Here is a 7,723-nt window from a genome sequence, read left to right on the forward strand (position 1 = left end):
TCTATCAAGTAAGAGCAACTAAAAGAAGTAATATCAAGCTTATAATCTTTACAATTTTCAGGAAAAATTTACCTGTTATGCAATGATTTTGTGGTGTATAGAAAACATAACAGTTAAATGTTTTCCCCCAAATTGCATCGATTGTAAGCTTAATTTTACTTCTTTTAGTTGTTCTTTCTCGACAGAGTACCATAATGTCCTACCACACAGTAGGTAACCTGTCAAAATATTACATATTCCGTAGTCAAATGTTTGTAATACAAAAATAGTCTACTGGCTAATGATTTGATTGTCTAACTATCGTCTAAAACCTTAGCTAGTCATCACTTGTTATCTGTACTTTCACTTTTATCTATTTGGGGGAAGGGGACCAGGATTTTGTGGTCTGTACATGAGACAATAATATCAGGAAATACCCGAACCAGATTCATCACACATTACTTTAAACCAACTTATTTTCGTGCGTCACTCATTTTTACAACATTTTCAAGGAGAAAAATAATGTGAATATGTCAAACTTTGATCTATCCTTGTATAAGTATATCCACAAAGTTTGAAAATTATGGAAAAAATTGGAGACTAACTTGATAAAAATATAAAAAGGAATACAGTGCATGGGTGTTGACTTTGCCTGATTTATGGCTTGGCTAAGAAAGTGTTGTGATACCTATGGTAATAGGGAGGTATCAAAATACAATCAAACAAGTATAGAAATGTCACCCTCTGGACCATTTACTGAAACATCTGGCAAGTTTGCTTTTAATTGGTTTAGTGGTTCTTTAGAAGATCTTTGAAAATCCGACCAACTAGACCCCTTTTGTCCCTTGAAGCCCTCATGACCAAAGTAACAGCACTTGGTAAGGACCCTTCAAAGAACGTTTTTGCATGGGTTGCTTTCATTTCTTTTCACTTGCATGTACTTGGGAAAAGTAATACAAAATGTATTAACCCATTTGGTTTCAGTGTAAACTGGCGGCCATATTAAATTTCCAATTAAAGTAATAACACTTGTTTTGATTTTTCACTGGAACATAACTGGCAGTTATGATTTAAATCACATGAGTGGTTCTAGAGAAGATCTTTGGACCAATTGGATATCTTTTTGGTCCCTGGTGCCATGCTTTACTTTTCCGCAAGGCCAAAGTAATAACAAATGGCAAGTTTTAAATGGTTTATTTTCATTAGAACTGTTCTTAAAAGGAGCAGCAAGAGACCACGTAAGCAATATCTGTGCTAAGTTTGGATTTTATTCTGGCCAGTGATTCTCTAGAATTTCAAACGTTGAAAAGCTGACGGATTGGCACCAACTGATTACAAAAGCTCACATGACCTGAAGAGCTAAAATGCATGTTGAGATATATACTTTTTCTGAGCCATGGTATTTTTACACTTCACCTCTCTATTCCCTATAGATGTCAGTTATCGCGATTTGTGAGATACCAATCGGTATATGCTCCAGTAAGTATTAGAAACAAAAAATACATATATGTCAAGTCTGTCATATTTGTTTTTCGTAAATTGTTTTGTTATGAATTAGGCCGTTAGTTTTCTCAATTGAATTGTTTCATATTTTTCATATCTGGGCCTTTTATATCCGACTATATGGTATGGGTTTTTCTCGTTGTTGAAAGCCGTACGGTTGCCTACAATTGCTTACATCCACTTTATTTGAACTTTGATGGATAGTTGTCTCATTGGCACTCATACCTCATCTCCTTATTTCTATATATGATGGAAAAGATAGCTGAGCACGTTTTAGTCATAGCACATTGACCCTCCTCTTTATCCCCTAGATATCATAAATTTAAAAAATCATGGTATTTATGATACTTATTCTAGGTTTATGCTCCAACAATTATTGGAGAAAAAAAACATATTTGAGATAATTATTCTAGGTAGATGCTCAAATTAGTATTTCGAAATAAAATAAAAAAAGATGTTCGAAAAGATAGCTGACCACGTTTCAGCCATGGCATTCTGACCACCACCCCCTTTATCCCCTAGATGTTATAAATTCAAGTTATTACAGTATTTGAGATTCTTATTCCAGGTTTATACTCCCGCAAGTATCGGAGAAAAAAAACATGTTGGAAAAGAAAAGCTGACCACGTTATAGCTATAGTATTTTGACCCCACAACTATGAAAAATTGACCATATCTTAATGTCTGAATCGAGTTAAAACTATCTGTAATTTGAGATACTTTATCCAGTTGTAATCCTCCAGTACGCATCCTTCTCATCTTGAATTACACCTAGAAATTAACAATGAGGGTTGGTTGAGAACTAAACTTTTTGGCAAAAGAGAAGATTTCAATTTCACCCCTTTATAACTTTCCATTTCTCTGTATCAACATTCAAGCTGCGCCTGCATATATATCTCACAATTAGTAAAATAATCTAGGCCTTAAGTTTCCTATGATTTTTTTGATTTTTTTGCTTGAAAGATCTCGAGGGTTTCTGCTCACAAGGAAGCTATTACACCAAGGGTTCCAAATGGTAAACTTTATGTGTTTCCTTCGAAAGTTTAACGGACGCTGTCATGATGTTGGTTGAAAGTTATAAAATATGTGTGTCATAGACTAACCACAAATATGATCCATTCATTGAAGTCACATTCATGTCCCGAATTTTCTCGAATGTAATTAACTACTCCAAACGCAGTTTATCACATCATTCAATTTACCATGAGCAACATGGCGGGTGCCGTATGTAGAGCAGGAACTGTTTTCCCTTCCGGAGCACCTTAGTTCATCACGGTGTTTTTCTGTAGATCTAGGAATTACGTTTGTTTGTATTTTTCAGTTTCGTCGTTGTTCTTTTGGTCATGGTGTTGTCTGTTTTTTTTTTTTCTTTTTATGATTTATGGTTGTTCCTTTGTTATCTTCGCCGTCTTGATACACATTTGAATTATCGATTTCATTTGAGAAAACGTTTAAGGTGAGTGTATGTATTTATAAAGGCGTCAATTGCGTCCTTTTAATAGCAGACGTGTTCCTGTATTGTTTGAGGACCTTTTATATTTCAATGCAAAATGCAGTATTAATTACACTCACCGTAATTCTTGATGACATTTTTGCTTTATATAATCACAAATTCTGTATATTTATACTGCGGAAATTTATTCAAGGGAATTGACCTCAAATAAGTCTAATATAAACAGCATTACGTGTTAGTGTCGTGGCGCTCAATCCTACCCCTGATCTGGGGCAGTTGCGTAACAGCACATTATAAGAACAAACTGTAAAAAATAATTTGAAAAGGCTTGAGTCATCATGCAGATCGACACGAAGATTAAAAATAACTAACACAAAGATAAAAGACACACATGCAGTACCAATCGAAGAGTAATCGCAGTTACTGAAAGCTAATTTGAACCCACTCATTCAACTTAAAAAAAAATTTTTTGCATTGATTTTATTGAAAATTTTCTTCAACTTTGTCTGGTGTTATTTGTTATTTTCTAAATTAAAGAGGTGTTCTCATCACTGCAATTTTTGTATTTCCACAATGCTAGGGTAATTAACAGGGACATCATCGCCGATTTTATTTCCACATTGCTAGGGTAATTAGAAGAGACATCATCGCCGATTTTGATTTCCACAATGCTAGGATAATTAGAAGGAAAATCATCGCCGATTTTATTCCCACAGTGACAATGCTAGGGTAATTAGAAAGGACATCATCGCCGATTTTATTTCCACAATTCTAGGGTAATTAGAAGGGACGTCATCGCCGAATTCATTTCCACAATTATGCTAGGGTATTTAGAAGGGACATCATCGCTGATTTTTATTTCCACAATGGTAAGGTCATTAGAAGGGACATCATCGCCAATTTTATTTCCACAATGCTAGGGTAATTAGAAGGGACATCGCCAATTTTATTTTCACAAAAAAATGCTAGGGTAATTTGAAGGGACATCATCGCCGATTTTATTTCCACAAATTCGAAGGGACATCATCGCCGTTTTTATTTCCACAATGCTAGGGTAATTAGAAGGGACATCATCGCCGATTTTTATTTCCACAATGCTAGGGTAATTAGAAGGGACATCATCGCCGATTTTATTTCCACAATGCTAGGGTAATTAGAAGGGACATCATCGCCGATTTAATTTCCACAATTATGCTAGGGTAATTAGAAGGGACATCATCGCCGATTTTTATTTCCACAATGCTTAGGTAATTAGAAGGGACATCATCGCTGATTTTTATTTCCACAATGCTTAGGTAATTAGAAAGGACATCATAAAAACTACTTCATGAATGAATGAATGATTTTATATTCATAAACTAGTACATAGCTATATACAGAGAAAATAACAGTTCATATATAATACATATTTTGTTTCGCATGTGTGAAAATAAATAACAATATAATAATATTACAGTTCCTCTAACCAGGAGGACAGACTTTCACTGATATGTATCGTATAAATCTACACAATTTTTCTGGTTCAACAACATTTTCAGATGAAAATATATGATTAAATTTAATAATGTTAGCATTTTTGTTACAATAATGTGGTAAAATTTTTCTCTTTCTATGTTGAAAAAATTGCATGACATTATGTAGATCATCGCCAATATCTGTAGAGCTGCAGAGGTTACAAGACCTTTCCGATCTCGGAATAGTTTGCCACCTTCCCGTCTCCACTGGCAAACTAAAACACAAAGTATATAAAAAATTAAAAGTCAAAATCGATAAATACTTTTCACATTTAAATTCGGTCTTGTAAATTCAATAACATAAACTTTTCGAGGATTGATGTAAATCTGCAAACCAGTCTTGTCGAAATTGGTCTTTTAGCTTTTGCTCAATACTTAATTTTATCCATTTTTTGTTAAAATAATCTTGGCAATGCCATACATTTGACATGCCACATTCATCAAATATTTTCTTAATAAATAACATCCATTTATTTCCAATACCATAATTGTTACAATTAACGTATAATAGTTTATAAAGTATACAGGATAATTTATCTTCATTTCTATTATCAAGAAGGCGACACCAAAAGTTGATCATTCGTAGTTTAGCATATAAAGAAATAGGGTATCTCACAAGTTCTCCATAAATCATAAAATTTGGAGTCGAGTTTTTAAGTTTTAAAATGTGCTTACAGAATTTCAAATGCACTCGCTCAAGTATATCAAAATTTTCGTATCCCCAAATTTCAGCCCCGTATAGAAGAATGGGTACAACAGCTTTATCAAACATATTTAGTTGGCATTCAATCGATAAGTGGTTTAATCTACTCTTCTTGGTAACACTGTACATAGCTTTAGTTGCTTGGTCTCGTAAATATTTCCTAGTTTCGAAAAAAGATGCATTTCTAGAGAAAATAACACCAAGGTATTTATAATGTTTAACTATCTCTATTTCTTCTTTTTCAATATAAAACTTCAAATTATTTGATATTCTTCCTCTTGTAAAAACCATCACTTTGGTTTTTTGCTAACATTGATTCTTAATTTCCAATTATTACAATACTGTGAAAAATTATTTAAAAGTAACTGTAAATCTGAACTTGATTCAGCAAGTAAAATAGTATCATTGGCATATAATAATACAAACAGTTTAAGGTATATATTTAGTTCATTTTCTATATCCAATGTTAAAGATTGTACACCACTAATGTTAACATTTTCTAAATACTGCTGCAAATCGTTCAAATATAGAGAGAATAACAAAGGAGAAAGATTTTCCCCTTGTCTAACACCAATTTCACTAGCAAACATGTCAGATAAATTATTATTATGTACAATACGTGATTTAACATAATCATACATATTTTTAACAATTCTAAGAAACTTTCCTTTTACATTATTCAAAAGGAGTTTTTATAATAAAGAATTACGGTGTACAAAATCAAACGCCTTTTCAAAATCTACAAAAGCGCAAAAAAGCTTTTTCTTTTTAACACTGAGAAGTTCAAAAAGTGCATATAAAGAAAAAAATATGATCCGTAGTAGAGTAACCATGTCGGAAGCCGGCTTGATTTAAGTCAATGTGTCTTGTATACAATTCATCGAGATCTTTTTGTAAGCGAAATATAGCTTCGTTCGCAGAATCAGTATCTTCTCGAATTACCGCACATTCACCTTTGACATCTGACACATCCTTTTTCGCATCTTCAAATTTTTCGTTTATGAAATTCATACCCTGCTCAACATCATCAACTCTTTTGGACACTTTTTCTACAGTTTTTACTAAATTTTGGACGGTTCTGTCAAATGTAGAAATCTTTTTTGAAAGTTCATCAAGTGTTGACAATTTGTCACATATTATATTAACTTTTTGGGTAAGATCGTCAAGTTTGCAATTTGCGTCTAAATAAGGATTCACCATTGGCTACATAACAGAGTTTATATTCTGTGGAGTACTGGTGTAAAAACCAACTGCCGGGGAACTTGGAGATTGTTGAGTAAAATGTGGATTCTGGACTGGCTGCGTCAATGAGTAAGGTTGAAATTGCTGTCTATTTTGTGTAACTGGGGTATCGTAGACGGGAACATTAAAAGTTGCCATATTTACATTATTGGTCGAGTATTCATTTGTTTTGTTTTTGTTTACATTACTCTTAATTTTGTTTACGTTTGACGAGGACTTTTGAGTATTAATCACTGTCTTTTTGTTTGGATTCTCACCACTCACATTCTGTGTACTTGATTTTTTCCTTTTTCTAACCTTCTTTTCTCCTTTTTTTGAATTCATAGAGAAAAACTAATGTTCCTTTTGTAAAATGTCATATTCTATCACTGTAAGTTCAATTGAAAACACCTCATATTCATTAAGTAAATTATTTTTTGAAGTAGAGAAAACAAACACGACTTTCTTTTTTCTTTTTTCACACATGCTAAATCTCCTAAATGGCACTTCTTTCGGAGAATGAATGTTTATTTGTTGACCAGAAATTGGCTTTTTTTATCTACCCGAGCAACGTTCTAACAAAAAAAATTCATAGATTTTTTATTAAGTTTTGTTACCTAATTTCGCAGTTTTCTGAATTTCTTCCATGTCTTTTGTATTTTTTTTTTTTTTTGCTTGATATATTGTGTTATGTGCCTCTCCAAAGACAGAAACCAATATTCTATTGGTTGTCGTTAGTTGTTGCCTGTCATAGAAATAAGAAGATGTGGTATGAGTGCCAATGAGACAACTCTCCATCACAAAGTGTAAAAAGTAAACGATTATAGGTCAAAGTACGGCATTCAACACGGAGCATTGGCTAACACCGAACAGCATGCAAGCTATAAAGGGCCCCGAAATGACTAGTGTAAAACAGAGACATATACACACAACGTGAGGAAAACCAACGGTCTAATCTATATAAAAACGAGAAACGAGAAACCTCACTTAAGAACCACATCAACAAACGACAACCACTGAAACAGGTTCCTGACTTAGGACAGCAGTGCAAACAAATGCAGATATTCGTTTATTGTTTAAGCATAACTCAGGCCGTTGGTCTTTTAAATTGTTTCACATTTTTTCATACCGGGAGGCTTTTATGGCTTACTACAGGGGCGGATCCAGCCATTTACAGAGCGGGGGGTTCCTAACCCAGGATAAAAGGGGGGGGGGGGGGTTTCCAACTATATGTCCCCATTCAAATGCATTGATCGTCAAAAAAAGGGGGGTTCCAAACCCCGGACTCCCCCCCCTGGATCCGCCACTGTACTATACGTATGTGTTTTTCTCACTGTTGAAGCCTTTACG

Source organism: Mytilus californianus, unplaced genomic scaffold (assembly GCF_021869535.1).
Source record: "Mytilus californianus isolate M0D057914Y unplaced genomic scaffold, xbMytCali1.0.p SCAF_5, whole genome shotgun sequence".
Taxonomy (NCBI): Eukaryota; Metazoa; Mollusca; class Bivalvia; order Mytilida; family Mytilidae; genus Mytilus; species Mytilus californianus.